This window comes from Myotis myotis, unplaced genomic scaffold (genome assembly GCF_014108235.1).
Source record: "Myotis myotis isolate mMyoMyo1 unplaced genomic scaffold, mMyoMyo1.p scaffold_m19_p_2, whole genome shotgun sequence".
Lineage (NCBI taxonomy): Eukaryota > Metazoa > Chordata > Mammalia > Chiroptera > Vespertilionidae > Myotis > Myotis myotis.
Genome location: NW_023416324.1, coordinates 173,631,006 through 173,652,291, shown reverse-complemented (window position 1 = coordinate 173,652,291; position 21,286 = coordinate 173,631,006). Strand labels below are relative to the sequence as shown.

At 41.1% G+C, this 21,286-nt stretch overlaps 1 protein-coding gene across 3 annotated transcripts in view; it reads left to right on the top strand.

Annotated features, from left to right (window-relative positions):
• MAP3K13 (mitogen-activated protein kinase kinase kinase 13) overlaps positions 1 to 21,286 on the top strand; it is a 128,699-nt gene that overhangs the window by 16,801 nt on the left and 90,612 nt on the right. For 2 of the 3 annotated variants that reach the window (XR_004974171.1, XM_036350838.1), the window contains exon 1: positions 17,971 to 18,184. The exons of the other annotated variant lie outside the window; for it this stretch is intronic. The gene's annotated coding sequence lies outside the window, so the exon portion shown is untranslated. Of the gene's footprint in view, positions 1 to 17,970; positions 18,185 to 21,286 lie in introns of those variants that run through there. 3 annotated transcript variants of the gene reach the window in all.

Genomic DNA, 21,286 nt, shown 5'->3' with positions numbered 1-21,286 from the left:
AGGCTCGTGTTTTGTTTCTCTGCCATTGTGTGGGGTAGGCCATCACCTGCATGGTAGAAGCTGCCTCAGTGTGGGGGAGTGGGGGAAGAAAGAGAATCCAGGACAAGCAACTTCCTTTCCCAGAAGACCTGGGAGTTCCAGGCATCGCTCCATTCACATCCCATTGTCTACAACTTAGTCACGTGTCCCATCTACAGCCAGGAGAATAGAAAAGTCTTTAGCAGCATGGCATGTACCCCAAAACTTTAAGAGTGGTGTGGGGGTAAGGATTCTATAACTAAAAGGAAAGAGAGGAGATTGGATACTGGGGCACAGTCTTCACCACTATGCCTTCTGTTATGATTTTAAGTCACTGTAACAGTTTTTATTTTATTGTGTATTGTGTTTATCTTATCTAATGAAATTGACTGAGATCAGGATCTGTGATTTATGCCTATATGTGTACCCCACAGAACATGTCAAGGTATTTTGAACATAGATGTCATTCAATAAAATATGTATGTTTAATTTATATATTGATTTTTCAGGGCATCTAAGTTAGTACTACATCCAGCACACTCCCTCTTATACCCTGCTCTGTCTACATATTACTTACTCTGTGATTGTTAGATGTAAAACTTTTATTCTCAACCAAGTTGAGGAGACTAGATCAGAAACTATGCGGTAGTAAAATTATATATATATATATATACTAGAGGCCCAGTGCACAAAAATTTATTCACTGGCGGGGGGGGGGGGGTGTCCCTCAGCCCCACTTGTGCCCTCTCACAGTCTGGGACCCCTCGGGAGATAATGACCAGCTGGCTTAGGCCCACTCCCGGGTGGCAGAGGGCAAGCCCAATCCCTAGGTGCAGCCCCTGGTCGGGCTCAGAGCAGGGCCGATTGGGGAGTTGGGGCATTGCCCCCTGTCATGCACAGAGCAGGGCGGATCAGGAGGTTGCGATGCCACTCTCAGTCACGCTCAGGGTAGGGCCGATTGGGGGGTTGGGGCGCTGCCCCCTGTCACGCACAGAGCAGGGCCCATCAGGGGGGTTGGGGCTCCGCACCCTGTCACGCACAGAGCAGGGCCGATCAGGGGGTTGGGGAGCTCCCCCCTATCATGCACAGAGCAGGGCCCATCAGGAGGTTGTGATGCCACCCTCAGTCACACTCAGTGTAGGGCCAATTGGGGGGTTGGGGCACCGCCCCCTGTCACACTCAAGGCATGGTTGATGGGGAGGTTGGGGCGCTGCCCCGTCACCCACAGAGCAGGGCCGATCAGGAGGTTGGGGCACTCCCCCCTGTCACACTCAGGGCAGGGCCGATGGGGAGGTTTCTGCTCCACCCTGTCACACACAGAGCAGGGCTGATCAGGGGGTTGGGGCGCCGCACCCTGTCACACACAGAGCCGCAGGGTGATCAGGGGGTTGGGGAGCTCCCCCCTATCAGGCACAGAGCAGGGCCGATCAGGGGGTTGGGGCGCCTTCCCCTGTCACAAACAGAGCAGGGCGGATAGGGAGGTTGTGCACCCACCCCCTGTCACACACAGAGCCGCAGGGCGATCAGGGGGTTTGGGTGCTGCCCCCTGTCACGCTGATCCCGGTGCCGGGAGGCCTCGAGGCTCCGCTGATCCCGGTGTCGGGAGGCCTCGCGGCTCCACTGATCCCGGTGCTGGGAGGCATATTACCCTTTTACTATATAGGATAGAGGCCTGGTGCAAGGGTGGGGCTGGCTGGTTTGCCATGAAGGGTGTCCTGGATCAGGGTGGGGGTCCCGCTTGGCTGCCTGGCCAGCCTGGATGAGACGATGATGGCTGTTTGCATCTGGTCACACCCCCTTCAGGGTGGGGGTCCCCACTGGGGTGCCTGGCCAGTCTGGGTGAGGGGCTGAGGGCCGTTTTCAGGCTGGTGGGTGACTGAAGCTCCCAATCGCTCCTTTTTTCCTTTTTTTTTTTTTTTTATTCTTGGATTTATGGTTGTCACTGGAACTGAGAGCCGGCTTTAGCTGTGAGACCTTGCTACTGAAAGCAGGTTTCTGGCTTTGTTTACTTTCTGTATTTGAAACTCTGTTTCGACTCCAGCTCTGAGATCCCGGCTGACTGAAAACAGGTTTCTGAGGTTTTGTTTAGCTTCTATATTTGTAACAATGTTTCTTAGCAGCTCAGAGCCCAGCAGTGGCAGGCGGGGAATGTTGGAGTCCTCCATCATTGAAGCAAGCAAGCCTCCTGTTCGTGTCAGTAGCCTGGCTGCCGGCCGCCATCTTGGCTGGCAGTTAATTTGCATATCGCCCTGATTAGCCAATGGGAAGGGTAGTGGATGTACGACTAATTACCATGTTTCTCTTTTATTTGATAGGATATATATATTAAACCAATTGATTAATTTGGAGCAGGTTGCTACTAATAGCAACTACTGACTTTTACTACCAGTAGTAAAAGTCTTTAGCAGAAGGGCATGTACCCTAAAACTTTAAGAGTGGTGTGGGGGTAAGGATTCTATAATTAAAAGGAAAGAAAAGAGATTGGATACCGGGGCACAGTCTTCACCACTATGCCTTCTGTTATGATTTTGGGGCAGCATGACTACATGTAATGGAAAACCAAGCACTTTCCAGTGTGGTGTTGTCATTTGGTCTTAAGTGTACTCCCTAGACTTATAATTAATTATATTTATGAGTAAACTTTGAAACATACTCTCCTGAGAGATTTTTGGTTTCTGTCTCTCTGTTTCCTTTTTGGCGTTAATAGAGAGTCGATGTAGTGCCAAGTGTGAGTTTATATAGCATGAGCCTATTTATGAATAGTCGTGGGGCTCATTTTGAAAACAGGCCACAGTTTACTGACTCGGTTTTAACATCTTATCCATTCTGGATTGCAGGTCTTTATCTGCCACACATGTGCACTATAATCCTGTACTGGAAGGGAAAGTACTGTATGTGCCTTACAGTTTCACATCTGCTATAGATGACCTCAGAGAATTGTCCTTGTTCTCTCATATCCAGTCCCCTTCAAGGCCCAGTTCAGTTTACCTCTATTTATTTATTTATTTATTTATTTATTTATTTATTTATTATTTGTTAATCCTCACCTGAGGATATTTTTTTCTATTGCTTTTCAGAGAGAGTGAAAAGGAGAGAAGGAGAAGGAGAGAGAGAAACATTGATGTGAGAGAGACACATTGATTGGTCACCTCCTGCACACATCTCAACCCAGGGTGGGGATCGAACCTGTAATCCAGGTACGTGCCTTTGACCAGGAATCAAACCCTCCAACTTCAGGTGTGCAGGCCGACACTCTATACACTGAGCCAGGCCGGCCAAGACCAGTTCATCGCCTTTTATAACTGATTATAATCACTTAGCCCCAAATGATCATTCTATCAGAAAAAGACTTAACTCAAGCCCTGGAAAGAACCAAAGCATAAAAGCAGGGTGTGTTTGCATAAGGAGAAGCCTTTATTCCCTTTACAAATATGCCAACTTGCCAAAGACAAGCAAACAGCAAGTACTGGCCATTTATAGTCTGAACCAGGAAGAGTGGCTTCCAGTCTGTATTCAGCCTTACCCCACATCCCCAGAGCTCTTGCTTAGCCTCAATGCCAGGCATCTTTGTTCTTGGTACATTTTTCTCCAAGAAACATATTTTTCCCTAAGGGACAAGACACGTTTTTCTATTAAGGGCTTGATCTTACCTCTCTATATCAATAGAGGGCAGCAGAGAGCACCACTCTATAGCGTAACCTCAAACTACAGCCTGCGGCCCGCTGAAAACATTTATCCAGTCCACCGGGTGTTTTTGCCCGCTGCTGCCTGTTGCTTAGCAGCCAGCTCATCCCGGGCAGCAGTGCGCATGTGTGGAATGTGCGCTGCACTCTCCGACTCCCCTCCTTCTCTCTGTCTCTGGACTCCTCCTCTCAGTCTTGGGTGTGATCGGACGAGTCACGAGCTTGCCTGTGCAGATCCTGCTGCTGCCTGAGGACCGAGGTAAGAACAAGTTAGGATTTTTTTTTTTTTTTTGAAGTTGGGAGGTCTATTTTTTTTTTTTTTTTTTTTTTTTGCAGTTAGTAGGGCCTTTTTTTTTTTTTTTTAAGTTAGGAGAGTCTTTTTCCAGAATGAAACATCTGAAATCTCTAACCAGATCTAGACTAACTGATGCACACTTGCATCACTTGTTACAACTAGCAGTGACAAATATGGACCGGACATTGATCATCTCATTAGCCAAAAGCAGGCCCATAGTTCCCATTGAAATACTGGTAAGTTTGTTGATTTAACTTTACTTGTTCTTCATTTTAAATATTGTATTTGTTTCCGTTTTGTTTTTTTACTTCAAAATAAGATATGTGCAATGTGCATAGGAATTTGTTCATAGTTTTTTTTTTAAACTATAGTCCGGCCCTCCAACGGTCTGAGGGACAGTGAACTGGCCCCCTGTTTAAAAAGTTTGAGAACCCCTGGCATAACCTCTAGGTCTCAAACTGGGGCAGTCCCAATCCCCTAGTGCAGGGGTGGGCAACCTTTTTGTGAGTGCATGACAAAACCAGCAAAATCTCTGACTCAAAATTCTTCTGCGTGCCAACCCTAATTTTTTGAGAACATGTTACGCCTACTTGATATCTCTTAAGGTGTACGTATGTGAAGAACTTTGAAGAAATAATAAAATTCATTAGAGCGACAAAAACACAGTATATGATGATGAAAATACATTTATTTTTTCATGTATACATGTACACTGATAGTCGGACAGAAAACTCTATGACTCCATTTGATATTATCAGTGGGGCTTTTGATGCTGCATCACTGATGACAGAGATTTTCCATCAGGTTTATATTTCGTGACCTTCAGAGATATGCACGAGCTACTACTTTCATCCATCAGGCTACTCCTATTATGAGACTTATCAAAATTCATCACTGAGAACAAAGATTCACAATTGTAAATGGAAGATTATAAGAGAGGGTTTCGCATGCCAGCAAAAGTTACTGGTGCGCCATGTTTGGCACGCATGCCAGGGGTTGCCCACCCCTGCCCTAGTGCCTAAGACAAATGCCTGGGAGACTGTTATTTTATTTTTTTATTTTATTTTATTTTTTATTTTATTTTATTTTATTTTATTTTATTTTGCAGGCATGAGGAGTACTAAATGTTTTGCATTATGTAGAAAAGTCCAATGCAAGGAAGCATATTCTCACCCCAGATGTTAATTAACTTCCTTCTAGTATTGCTCTCCAATCTCAAGTAGGACATTCCTGGCTACAACACTAATTTAGCACTTTCACCACTTTGTGTAGTAACTCATCTCACCAAAGCTCCTTGTTACCAAAAACTTGCTTTTTATCTTTGCATTGTCACTTTTGAAATTCACTTTTAATTATAGTCATTGGATGATCGAAGACAGGTCTTTCTTTAACTGGGGGAGGGTCATGGAGTAATGGATAGAATTTAAAAGGACAGTAGTCGCCCTTTATCCACAGTTTCCCTTTCTGTGGTTTCAATTACCCGCAGTTAACTGTGTTCTGAAAATATTAAATGGAAAATTTCAGAAGTAAACAATTTATACGTTTTAAATTGTGCACCATTCTGAGTAGTGTGATGAGATCTCCTGCTGTCCAGCTCTGTCCTGCCCTGGGCACGAACCATCCCTTTGTCTAGCGTCTTCACCATGGATATGCTTCCTGCCCATCAGTCACTTAGCAGGGGTCTGGGTTAACAGATTGGTTGTCACGGTATTGCAGTACTTGTGATCAAGTAACCATTACTTTACTTAATAATGGCCCTAACGTGCAGGAGTGTGATGCTGGCAATTCAGATATGCCAAAGAAAAGCCATAAAGTGCTTCCTTTAAGTGAAAATGTACGTATGTTTAGGGAAAAAAACATGGTATATATGTCTCCCTGAGCATAAATTACATATAAAATACTGCTAACATCTATGCTTCTTTAAACTACTTTGTAAATTGTGAAGTAAGTACAAAATTGTTTACGAAGTATTCTAGGACCAGATTTGTTCCCAATTATTATTTCTGGAACTTAAATAGCTAAAACTCCAAAGAGCACAATTATATAAAGAAGATATTTTAGCACAACAGGCATGGGTTATAATGTGGGACATAAAAAATAACAAGAAACAGCCCTAGCCCATTGGCTCAGTGAATAGAGTGTTGGCCTCAGACTGAAGAGTACCAGATTCAATTCCAGGCAAGGGTACTTTGGTTGCAGGTTCGATCCCCGGTTGGGGTGTGAGCAGGAGGCAACCAATCGATGTGATTACATCGATGTTTTTCTGTGTGTCTCTTCCCCTCCCTTCTATTCGCTCTAAAAAAAAAAAAAGATTCAATGGAAAAATATCCTTGGGTGAGGATTAACAATAACAAAAAAATAACAAGAAACAGATATGTGTTAAATGTATTTATTGTAGAAGTTTTAAACTTTTGTACCACAACCCACAGTAAGAAATACAATTTTCATAGTGTCTCATTATATACCCACATATAGCAAGTTTCCTGAAACAATATATTTAAGTTCACCACATGGGACATACTGTTTTCTATTCTGTTCTATTTTATCTCATTTATTAAATCATGGTCATGACCCACTAAATCAATTTCACGGTCCATTAATGGGTTGCAACTGCAATTTGAAAAATATTTTCTTAAAAACCCTTTTATGTCATTAGAGTCTATTAAAGACTGCATTTTCTATCATCCTTTTGAATCTATCAAATGTTTGTTTACCTTAAAATGGAAAAAGCATATTACACAATATAGGAATGGGAACACATTTGTTTTGCTTCTTAGTTCACACACTGAATGCCATTATTTTTAATGCTTACTCTTTATCTTAAAAATATCAGAAAGCATCATGCAATAATTTTAAAAGTACATAATTTTTTTTGGCTGTGTTTGTGTCTTCTTTAAATAATTTTCTTAACAGCTTTATTGGGGGTAAAATTGACATACCATTTTAAATTGCATGTATTTAAAGTATACAATTGGGTATGTTTTGACATAAGTGTACCCCCATAAACTCATCACAGAAATCAAGATAATGAACATATGGAGCACCCCAAAAGCTTCTTCGGGTCCTTTGTTTTTCCTCTCTGCCTCCATCCCCTTTACCTGGCAACCATTGTATGTTTTCTGTCACAGTGCATTAGTTTTTATTTCCTAGTATTTTATATATATGGAGTCATAGAACATACACTCTTTTATCCAGCTTTTTTTCGCTCAATGTAATTACTTTGAGATTCATCAATGATGCAGCGCGTATCAACAGTACATTCCTTCTTATTGCTGAGGAGTATTCCCAGTGTACGGATTTACCACTGTTTATCCATTCACTTGTTGAGGGACATGTGTGTGTGTTTCATTTTGGGGCTATGACAAATCAAGCTGCTATGAGCATGTGTGTACAAGTCTTCGTTTGGATGTATGCTTTCATTCCCTCTGGGTAAATGACCTAGGAGTGAAATGCCTATATCACCTGGTAGGTGTGTGTTTAACATCTTAAGAATCGCTGGCTATGTTTAATAGCTCCTGTTGAAGGAGATGCTACAACAAGAGTTCTTTTGAAAAGACTTACCAAGGTAGTCGTCTTCTCAGTGCCATACTTCTAGTTCCGCTTGCTCCATCAGATGGTGCATCTGGAGTACCCCCTGCTTAGGAGACAATGACCTTTGTTCTGAAAATGTATGACATTATTATGTATTAAAACCCAAAGACTGACTTAAGAACTCTATGGCCCCAAACACTGAAAAAAATTCTCTCACCCAAATAGTCAAAATTATTAAAACAATGCTGATTTTATAATATATAATGATGTTTGTTAAATTATTTTCCCCACAATAACAACTTCAATTTTTTAAAACAAATCTCTAGCTTTATCAACAATAAATATTCCAGGTGTTTCTTTTTTCTTGGAGCTCTAAGCACCTGGGTAGTTCTGAATAATTCACTTTATAAAATAGGTTCTAACAGGTTGTTTTTTCATTTGACTATTACTATTTTTACCACTATCTTAGGTCACCCTGCCAGGCCTGTGGAATATTCAGAGCATGAATCGTACCTTTAAATGGACTTCTTTAATACTTACCGTAGTGTAACTTTTTAAACAATGACTATACATATCTCTCTAAAAATCAATATGATTGTTTTAATGTTTTTTGTGTAAGACTCCCAGTTAAATTGTCTTTTTTTCTTACAAACAGACCAGCATAATAAGAGCATAGGTTCTAGAGACTGCTGCCTGTTTTTTTAATTGGTTTTGTAACTTCTAATCATTTAAGCCTTTTTGTACTTCACATTCCTCATCTTAAAATGGGGCTTAAAAATACCTACCTCAGATCATTGTGTGAGTTAAATGAGATATATAGAGAGAGAGCTCTTGGCCCAATGCTTGCCATATAGTAGAAACAGGGAAACATCACTGACTCTAAAATATCAAAGCTGCCTTAACCGGTTTGACTCAGTGGATAGAGCGTCAGCCTGCCGACTCAAGGGTCCCAGGTTCAATTCCGGTCAAGGGCATGTACCTTGGTTGCGGGCACATACCCAGTAGGGAGTGTGCAAGAGGCAGCTGATCGATGTTTCTCTCTCATCGATGTTTCTAACTCTCTATCTCTCTCCCTTCATCTCTGTAAAAAATCAATAAAATATATATATTTTAAAATAAATAAATAAATAAATAAATAAAATATCAAAGCTAGAGCTTGCTATTGAAAGATACTGGTCTTAAGAATATTTGAAGATGACAAAGACAATAATGAAATACAAACACTATCTGAGAGTTAGAAAACAGATTTTGAAAGTTAAATCTACCAATGTATTGAAATTATTAATGTCAGAAAAGGAGCTCTCATAGTAAAAACATTGGATAGTAATTGAGGTGTCTTGAGTATGACAGAAGAGAATCAGTTAATGACATTGTGCTAATAATAGGACTCTTGACTGAATGTTAATATGATTCTATATCAATCTGGCTTAAGCCCCAAAAATGAGAGTCACAGGGAAAGGATTGATTGGTTTATGTAGTTGGGAGCTCCAGCGGAATAAGTAGCTTCAGACATCAGTGAAATTAGGTTCTCAGTTGCTGTTGTCAGAAATCCGTCTTCTTTTCTTTATCTCTTGGGTCTGTTTTCCTATATCCTATGTCCTACCTATGGACAAAGTTGTCAGCTCTCTGCTTACATTATGCAGAGTATCCTGATTAAACAAATGTACTCCCCCACCCCCACCTCCAATAGGTGTAGCAAACATCCTGGGGATGACTTGGCTAACTCTCATTGATTGGCTTGGGTGTCTGTCATTTCACTAATCATATGACCGAGGAGGTGAATTGGCCAGCCTGGTGCCATAGTCACTCTTGCAGCCCAAGATTCAACTGGGACTGCACCATCTTAACTGCTTGGACTGAAAATTGGGGAGAGACAATTTCCCAAATGGAAAAGATACAGGGGCAGGCTAAAAAAAAAAAGGTAGATGTCCACTATTCCCATGTTTTGATCTTCCAATTATGTTGCCTGCACTCTGAGGCTAAAGTGGAAATGCCAAGTTATATCTAGCTAAAAAGAAGGGAAATTAAAACAGGATCAGAAGAATAGAAGTTAGATGGCTAAGTTTTCATTTTCTATGACCTTTCAGAAAGTAGGACAAATTCTATGTGAATGAGTAAAATAATGTATAAAGTTTCCTTTTATTCTTTCAATATGTAAGGGCCTTTATAAACTCAAGATTTTCATTTTAGTCTCCCAAAGGTTTGGTTTATGGTATCTTGACAGAATTTGTATATTATGGAATGGTGTGTGTCAGGGATGTTAAATATTTTATTAATTGAGAAATCCATTTGCTTTTGATTTGTTTCAGTGCATTTTCATTATCGATCAGAGAAGAATTCTTGTGGCACTCATTTTTAGTCATCCTTTTGACAGGGATAATACATTAAAATGTCATTAAGTTATTAAGATTTATTCTGAAAAAGCATATAAAATCTCAAAGCAATTGCTTTTCTCCAGCTGACTGTCTGTTTTATTATCCTTTGATAAAAATATTGAAGACTTCAAATCCACTTAACTCATGATATCCTTCAAAGTTTGCCATAATTGTGCTACCTTTAGAGTTTTATTTTATCATGAAGATAAATGTAGTATTTATCAACATAAGACTTGTATCTTTTTAAAAGCTAATGGATATATATTTAGCATACATTTTTATTTATAGTCTACCTTTTCAAAAAGGATTTGAAGTGCTTACCATGAAGTATATATGCAATAAGGTTAACAAAAAGTAAATCAAACCCAAAGCAAGAATAAAAAGCAAAAATACTAAATACACCACAAAAGCTAAAATATAGTATGTATAGATATAATTAGATAGACTGACTTGAGCATAATGCTCTAAGTTTCCCAGAAGCAGGGACAAAACAGTGGCAAATCAGTTGATTACACTATTGTCATTTAAAAGGTGGATGCCTAATAATCCTTCAAGAACAAAAGTCTTTTCTAAAGTGAATTCTTCCTATGATTTCCATATATATGAGACATCATGCAGAATAATGGACAACACAGAAGCAATATGACTGCTCCTTACAATTATTCTTGGTAAAAGCAAACTATAACATTAAAATGTAACTCAATGATAGTGATTCTGCTAAGGGGGTCTCTAGGCTAATGATATTTAGGTAGCATGTAGCTTTCTGATGATATATCTTTCTGATACAAGGATAGATTTTAGTGATGCTTATAAGAATGTTTTTCCTTAGATGTTTCTTAAAAATCACTTTCTCAGATAGGCATTTGGGAGCTGGGCAGCAACAACAACAGAAGATTGAATTAATAGTCTGCTGAGGTCTTTGAGTGTTGAAATTTGAAGATTGAAATCATTGACTAAAGGTATGCTTTGAAAACAAGGAAAGTTGGGGTTAATATTCTCATATGGAAGTAGAAAATTCTCTGACTAGCGTTCCCACCTTGTAGACAGATTGTTTTCCATATTAGTTAATATCATTATATACATACTACATCTTTACATAAAAAATTATCTTTCTTTTTATTTATTTTGTTTTTATAAAGAGAGTTTTTAGTCATATAGTTTAACTTCCTGAGGATTTTTCCTCTCCTCTGCTTTAGAGCCTCATAGAGTATTCCCCAAACTCCCAAAGGAAAATGATTTGAATAAGCTTTTGGGGGAAAGATGTGTCACTAATATATATTTTAAAAATTTCCTGCAAAGATATGGTCAGGCTATATTACAAGCAAAATAAAGATTTGTATTCTTTTCTGTGTTTTTTATTCTTGGATCTGTACAGTTGAAATATCTCTTGTTGAGAGAGTAGAAAGACCCATGGTATTTGAATAATAGCAATAAAATAAAAACTGCTACCAGTATCATTTACTGAGCATCTTCTATATGCAAGTATTGTACTAGACTCTTTACATGTGTTATTTTATTTAACTTCCACACAGTAGGCAGAGCCTATTATTATCCTCATTTTAATAATGAAAACATGAAACCCAGGTTTCTCTGACTTACATAACTAACTGATAAGTGGTAGCATCAGGATTTGAACCCAAATCTTTACTGGCTTTTCACTACTACACAGTGTTGCTTGTGAAGGAAATCTGAATCTTTATGCATTGGCATTTGAGGTCATTATATTATTTCTTTATCCTGGTATTTCTGACAAAATTTGTCACAGGGTCATAATACTTTGGACTTCTCTTAGACTCTGACTTAAATGTTATTATTCTTAAAAAAAAAAAAAAAAAACTAAATTTTCTAAAATAAAAATCTAACCTAGACTAGCTCATATTTTTATAGCAGAAAAATTGTACTTTGACTTCTATTCTTAGGGTCTTTTTTGAATAATGAGTCTTTAATATCCTGTTGGGAATGAGACCAGAATCATCTTCCAGTCATTATTAAAAGTTGAACCAAATCCTTTGGATCTTAAAAGAACTACTCACCTTGATAGTGACTTTATAGTCTTCACACTTAGCCTGCCCAATGCTGAAATACAAAATTACTTGTGATGATGGGACTTGGCTTCATATCTCTCGAATTGCTGTGTCCCCAGTAGCCACCAGCCACATGGACTATTTTTAAATTTAACTTAATTCAAATTAAATATAATTTAAAACTCAGTTCCTAAACACATTTCAAATGCTAAGTAGCCACATGTGGCTACTGTGTTTGACAGTGCAAATTATAGAACATTTACATCATCGCACGAAGTTTCCCAGCAGTGTTGCTCTCCAATGTACATTTCTCATGGCCCCCTCTCCCTGCCTTCCTTCTGTCCCTAAAACAACAATGGCTTCCTCCAACAATCTCTACAGATTTTGTCATTTGGAGAGACAACTTATCTTCTCAATGATTTCCCATGATATTTGACACGGAGAAAGTTTTGTTGGCCCAGTTGATATGTCTGTGGTACAGGGAAGCGTGCTAACCAGACTGAGTTCAGCTTATTAAAATGGCAAGTCCATAGAGCCAGCTAGTTTTTATTTGCCAGGTTACATAGTGAGCCAACATCTTAGGTGGCAGGTATTAGAAGCATTTATAGACTGTTTTGTTGAGTTGCTTCAGAGACTACCCTGACTCCTGGTGGACTTATTCCTAATGATGTTGCCATCAAACCTTACAGCAACTGTAAGTCTCTATAACAGACTGGCCATTTTATTAACATGTTCCACAAAGTGGCTGCTGCCTTCTATGAGTTAGTCTGTATTATTTTGAAAGAAAACATTTTTTTGTAAATCTGATTCTTTTAGCGTATTCTGGTTGGTTTTGGTTTCTGTTAAAAAAAAAAAAAAAAGGAGAGATGTATTTTCTTATCTTTTCATTTGTGTGTTCTAAAATAATCTGGGGACATGGACATGTTGACATAGTCCAATGTGGTGCACTCAGCCTATGAAGAATATATCAGTACTGTATTGGTCTTGAGCACTCCCACATTACCTGGGTAAATTTCTTTGGTCTATTTTTTCCCTAGTGATATTTCACAATAAGCTCCTGTGGAAATTTGGTGAATATGTTACTTACTGATAATATTCTGTTGCTTTAGTATATAGAACAGTAAACTGAACATCTTTGTGTGCAAAAGAATCCTGGAAGTTTTCTTTTTCCAAATGAGCTAAGCAGTGCAGTATTTACTTGTGTCAGGTTTGAACTCACCATAAGAAAAAGGCAAATGCTTTTCTTCTCTCAGCTGTTCAAATAATCTGACTGGGAGAACAGATCTCTGTTCAGAACGTTCCTGATCACTGGACACTTCATAACTGAGACCTTATATTAACCACTATGGTTCCAGATTCAAGGACTTAAGGCCATTTCCCAAGTTCAAAGAAGTTGGGATCAATATTAGTAAAGTATTGGCAGTTGTGAAGCAAAGTGATGGGATACAGGGGCAGTAAATTATATTAATCTCCACTTTGTGTAACTTTGAACCTTTTTAAAGAGTAGAGAAATGCCACAAGTTATTTGTGTTTGTACTGTTGAGTTGTATGAGCTCCTTATATATTTCGGAAATTAACCCCTTATCAGATACATGGTTTGAAAATATTTTATCCCATTTTGTATTGCTCTTTTCATTCTGTTGATTATTTACTTTGCTGTGCAGAAGCTCTTTACTTTGACGTAGTCCCACTTGTATATTTTTGTTTTTGTTGATGTGCTTTTGGTGTCATATCCAGGCAATCATTGCTAAGTCCAGTGTGAAAGGTGGGCAAAGAACTTAAATTGATGTTTCTCCAAAGAAGACATACAGATGGCCAACACGTATATGAGAAAATGCCCAACATCATTAATTATCAGGAAAATACAAATCAAAACTATGAGATATCACCGCATACTTCTTAGGTTGGCTATTATTAAAAGATAAAATATAAGTAAGTGTCAGCAAAGTTGTGGAGAAATTGGAACCCTTGTACACCCTTGCTGGCAAGGTTGGTGGGAATACAAATGGTGCAGCAGCTATGGAAAACAGTATAGAGGTTCCTCATAAAATTGAGAATAGAACTGCCATATGACCCAGCTATCTCACTTCTGGGAATATGTTCAAAAGAATTGAATTCAGTATCTTGAAGAGATCTCTATACTCCTATGTTCATTGCAGCATTATACAATAAGTAAGACATGGAAATAACCCAAATGTAAATGACAGATGAATGGAAAAAGAAAATGTGGGATATACATACAAAGGAGTATTATTCAGCCTTAAAAAAGAAGGAAATCCTGCCATTTATGACAACATGGATGAACCTAGAAGATATTATGTTAAGTGAAATAAGCCAGTCACAAAAAAGACAAATACTGCATGATTCCACTTATATGAGCAATCCTGCAGCCAAACTAATAGAAACCGAGAATACAATAGTGGTTGCCAGGGGCTGAGGGAAGAGGAAATAGGGAGTTGTTATTTAATGGGTGTTGAGTTTCAGTTATGCTAGATGAATAAGTTCTAGAGATATGCTGTAAACATAGTGCCTGTAGTTAAGAATGCAATATTATATTGTGTACTTCAAAATTTGCTAAGAGGGCAGAGCTCATGTTAACTGTTCTTATCACAAACACCAAAACCAAAAACAACCAAAAAACCCACGGAACACACGGAAACTCTTAGAGATATTGGACATGTGTACTACGCTGACTATGGTAATAGTATCACAGATGTTTGTATATCTCCAAACTCATCAAATTGTACACATTAAATATGTACAGTTCTTTGTATATCAATTATACTTTAATAAAAGTGTTAAAGTTTATTTTAATTTTTTAAAATGTTGTGAGCTCTTTGTGTAAATTTAATACAGTTGTTTTTGCTGTTCATAATAAGGCATCTTACTAAAATTAACATTTGCTCTAAGATTCATTAGGAGCTCTTTGGGAGGAATGTCAGAAGTTTAACAAACCAATGAGGAAATTTTCTACTTTATTTAAAGGTAGTTACTCTTTCACACCCACTTTTGATGCATCGCAAGGTCAGCAAGATGATACTGTTCTACAAAACAATTACATTTATGTAATATCATCTTACATATTTTTATTTCCTTAATCACTAGGTTATTTCCCTATTATTTTGCTTTGGCAAGTCTTGGTGTGTGGGGCAAGCATGTCCCTTGGTTATCAGTTTTAGAAACTATTTCCTTGACTTTTATTATTATTTTTAAAATCACATCACATCATACACATTGCTGAACAGCAAGAAAAGCGTTAAAGAAAATTGCTCTAATAAAAGACTGTCTTTCTCTAGATGCTTTTTTGGTAGCATTGATTCCACTGAAATTCTATTTTGATCCCCTCATTCAATAGCAATAATAATGTTTTCTTGAAACACACACCTAACACACATATACACACACACACCACACACACACACACACACCACACACCACACACACACACCACACACACACACACCACACACCACACACACACACACCACACACACACACACCACACACACACAACCACACACCACACACACACACCACACACACACACCACACACCACACACACACCACACACCACACACACACACACCACACACACACACACACCACACACCACACACACACACACACACCCCACACACACCCCACACACACCACACACACACACCACACACACACCACACACCACACATACACCACACACCACACACACCACACACCACACACACACCACACACACACACACCACACACCACACACACACACCACACACACACACCACACACCACACACACACACCACACACACATACACCATACACACACCACACACCACACACCACACACACACACATACCACACACACACCACACACACACCACACACATACACCATACACACACCACACACACACACCACACACACACACACACCACACACACACCACACACACACCACACACACACACACCACACACACACCACACACACACACCACACACACACACACACCACACACACCACACACACACCACACACACACACACACACACACACACACCACACACACACCACACCACACACACACCACACACACACACACACACCACACACACACACACACACCACACACACACACACCACACACACACACACCACACACACACACACACACCCACACACACACACACCACACACACACACCACACACACACACCACACACCACACACACACACACCACACACACACACACACACCACACACCACACACCACACACACACCACACACACACACCACACACACACACACACACACACACACACACACCACACACACACACACACACACCACACACACACACCACACACACACCACACACACACACCACACACCACACCACACACACCACACACACACACACACACACCACACACACACACCACACACACACCACACACACACACACACACCACACACACACACACACACACACACACACACCACACACACCACACACACCACACACACACACACACACACACACACACCACACACACACCACACACACACACACCACACACACACCACACACACACCACACACACACACACCACACACACACACACACCACACACACACACCACACCACACACACCACACACACACACACCACACACACACACACACACACACACACACACACACACACACACACCACACACACACACACACCACACACACCACACACACACACACACCACACACACACACACCACACCACACACCACACACACACACACACACACACACACACACCACACACACACACCACACACACACACACCACACACACACCACACACACCACACACCACACACACACACACACCACACACAACCACCACACACACCACACACACCACACCACACACACACACACACACACACACACACCACACACACAACAACACACACACACACACACACCACACACACACACACAAACCACACACACACCACACACACAACCCACACACACACACACCACACACACACCACACAACCACACACACCACACACACACACACACCACACACACACACACACCACACACACACCACACCACACACCCACACACACACACACACACACCACACACACACACACACACAACACACACCACACACCACACAACACCACACACACACACACACCACACACACACACACACACACACACCACACACACACACACACCACACCACACACACACACACCCACACACACACACACACACACCACACACACACACACACACACCACACCACACCACACACAACACACACACCCACACCACACACCACACACACACACCACACACACACACACACACACCACACACACCACAACACACACACAATACCACACCACACACACACACACACACACACACACACACACACACACACACACACACACACACCACACACCACAAGGCACACACACAGGCACCCACACAAGGCACACTCACACGCGCACGCACACACACTCACACACACTCACGCGCGCGCACTCACACAACACACACACCACACACACACCACACACACACACCACACACACACCACACACACCCACACACACACACCACCACACACCACACACACACACATATACCACACACACCACCACACACACACACACACACACCACACACACACACACACGCCACACACACACACACACACACACACACCACACACACACACATATACCACACAACACCACACACACACACACACACACACACACCACACACACACACACACACACACACACACACACACACACACACACACACACACACACACACACTCCTCCTTAAGCTGCCAGTCTGTCTGGAGGCCGTGGCAGACGCCTGATTGGCGGGCTCTGTTTATTCTGTGACCAGATTCCTTCTAAGAGGAGGCACGCCATGCCCGCCCGAAGCCCATTGGCCGGCACTGCTCTGGACCCGCCCTCTCTTTTTCAAGGCACACACCACAGCGGAGTCCGTGCGGAATCCTAAACCAGCCCAATTTACATCCATTCATGAATCTGTGACGTCAGCAAGCCTGCGGGCTCCTGTGCGGTGGGCTGCTGGATTGTGTGGGCGGAATTCCCCTCCCCCTCATTGCTCTAATCCTGCAAGGCTTTTTAAATTAACCTTTCATCTTTTCGATGCAAGAAAATGGAACGACATGTGTAGGAATTCTTCATTGTTGTGAGTATCGCCCTCTCTTTTTCTGTTTCCTCGGCATATATTATTCAAGGACAGATGGAGACTGTATTTGTGATTTGAGGTGATTAGGAAGCTGATATTATTGAGGGAGACAAGGTGAGAGAGACAGACCGACGGAGACAGAGAGAAACCCGAAACCCCGTTACAGCCAGCGGCGTCTGAAACTGACAGCTGGCTCTCCTGGGCTTGTCTGCCTGCGAGACGTGGACATTTTTCATTTACGGTTCTGCACGTTACCTCTGGATGCTGGCCTGGCTTTCCTTTAAGAGAGATTCATGTCTCGGAGAGATGATGTGGATTGTTTTGGAGGAAAAGCCCGGAACCGATACCAGAAAGGTGCTGGGGAAAGCCTGGCCAGCTAGAAGGAGCAGGATCCAGCCTGCTGAGCACTTGTCTTCCTTCCTGCTGTCCTCTCTGTTGTTTCTCACCCTTCACCTTGCCTTTGTTTCATAATTCTGTGACAACCAATATCCTGGGATTGCAATTTGGGGAAGATGAATACTTGTCCAACCATTTTTTCTTAAAAGCTTTTATTAAGGGAGCTGGAGTGGTGTATTTATACGTATTTGTAGCTCTTCCTGTCACTCTGTACATTTTATTTATATTTTCAAAAACCTAAAAGCCTGCACCAGAGGCAAAAGGGGAATTACCCTTAAATTCTGACTTTTTACTATCCTTTCGTGAAAACTAAGAAATCTTTTCTTAATATGTTCCATAATTATATTGTGTAGAAATGCACGTGACTATTTTTCCAAGATACTGAAAATAGTTTGTTCCATGGTGTTTGGGAAACATGGACAAGTTCTGATGTGTTCAGTGCATGAAGTTGGTTTGATAGTTTGCTCAGAGTGTTAACAAAAAGTTAGTGTTTGTGATTGAATTTGTTTTCCAAAGCTCTGGTTTATTCTGGTGAAAATTGTGATAGTAAAGAAGAGAGAGGTGACATTGTGACATGTTCTGCCTTTGGGCATCTCCTCAGCCCGATTAATCTAATAGCCTTTTCCAACTGCCTCACTTTGAGCAATTTATGTTCTAGTCTGTGGCAGGGATCTCACTGTCCTTTCCAGTGAGAGAGGAAGCAGAATGTCTTATCATTGAGCCTCGTCATATTTACCTTGTATAATCAATATTTAGTTTTGAGAATTTCATATTCCAATCTTTTCTCATGAAACAAGGCTTCTAAATTATGGCTCTAATGATATCTTTTGAATTTTCTTATTGGGGAATCTCCCAACTGTAAACTCATTTCATTTCAAAATTACCTGAGGATTTAGAATTCTCTTTTGCTTCCCATCTTGGCATTGCCCTCACTCATTTTGTTTTTCTGAGTGCAATTAAATTCACTAGAGTTATAGAAGGGAGAACTTCTGCCTGATTCTGAACCAGATCTTTGTCCTATATTCAGACAAGTATGGTTTCCTATTTTGCTATTTTTTATGGGCTGGGTTAAACAAATGACATTGTTTCCTATACTTGTAAACATCTAGATTTATTTCAATTTTTTATGTGTACCTCCAGAGACTTTGTTGAAAGAAGCAATTTTAAAGTTATTTTAAATTATTGAAATCTATTAGCTCACTGCCAAATCAAAAGACTGAATTCTTAGAATTTAAAAATAATGTGTTTAATAATCAAACTCATCTTAAGAAATGTTATCAGACTCTGTTTCTTATATACATTTTGCCAAGAGAGAGTTTTATTTTGTGCAAGAAATGCAGTCTGCACTATGGATTTGGTAAAGTAAAACTATCTCTTTAAGATTGAGAGTGGCTATAGAATCTCCCTCTCTTCCACTCCTAGTGTCTGTATTCTAGTTTATATTTATTTTCATGTATAGTGTACTTGTAGGGGAAAAAACAATAACTCTTAATTGTTTAATATCAAACAATAAAATCCTGTGTATCAGTGACTATCAATAGATGGCTTTCTGTTTAAAAATTGAAGCTGCTCCAGAAGTAGGAATTAATTTATTTAGTAAACAAAGTCAGTCAAACCAGAGCCATGTCCTGGGGAACTGTCAAAAGAATGGTTCCTAAGGGCTGGAGGCCACATCCACTGGTATATGAAGCAACCAATCTCTGGGTGGCAGAACCGGTCAGTTGGGTTTACACTGTCTGCCTACCCTCCTCTATGGGCTGCAGCTGAATTAATTACTTGGGGGGTTGAAATGAATCGAGATAGCCAACATGACCAATTCTGCCAGGTGACAGCTTGACTCTAGCAATTTTAATTAAAATCAACAACATTCTCCCAAGAACACTCTTTTACTTAAAAAAATTTAAAGATATCACATTTTTGCTCTGTGTTGGGTATTATTCCTTAAGGACATTGGGGAAAGATTTAGAAGATGCCATCTTTACCCCTAAGGACTCTAGAAGGTAAGTTACTACACGAGATGTAGTGTTAAAGTGTTGCAGTTCAGAAACTGGCCTCTGCAAACAGACTTTACCTGGGAGAGATGCTCACTTGCTCTCTTCCCTCCTCTCTCCTCTCCTCTCCTCTCCTCTCCTCTCCTCTCCTCTCCTCTCCTCTCCTCTCCTCTCCTCTCCTCTCCTCTCCTCTCCTCTCCTCTCCTCTCCCTCCCTCCCCTCCCCTCCCCTCCCCTCCCTCCCCTCCCCTCCCCTCCCCTCCCCTCCCCTCCCTCCCCTCCCCTCCCCTCCCCTCCCCCTCCCCTCCCCTCCCCCTCCCCTCCCCTCCCCTCCCCTCCCCCTCCCCTCCCCTCCCCCCCTCCCCCTCCCCTCCCCTCCCCTCCCCTCCCTCCCCCTCCCTCCTCCCCTCCTCCTCCTCTCCTCCTCTCCTCCTCCTCCTCCTCTCTCCTCTTCTTCTTCTCTCCTTCCTCCTCTCTTCTTCTTCTTCTTCTTCTTCTCTCTCTCTCTCTCTCTCTCTCTCTCTCTCTCTCTCTCTCTCTCTCTCTCTCTCTCTCTCTCTCTCGCCCCTCGCCCTCTCTTCTCTTAAGTTGTTTTTAGTATGTTCAGAGAGTTGTTCAACACTTACCACAATCATTTTAGAACATTTTCATCATTGCAGAAGGAAGCCCATACACATTAGCAGTCACTCCTCATTTCCCCTCAGCACCCCAGCACT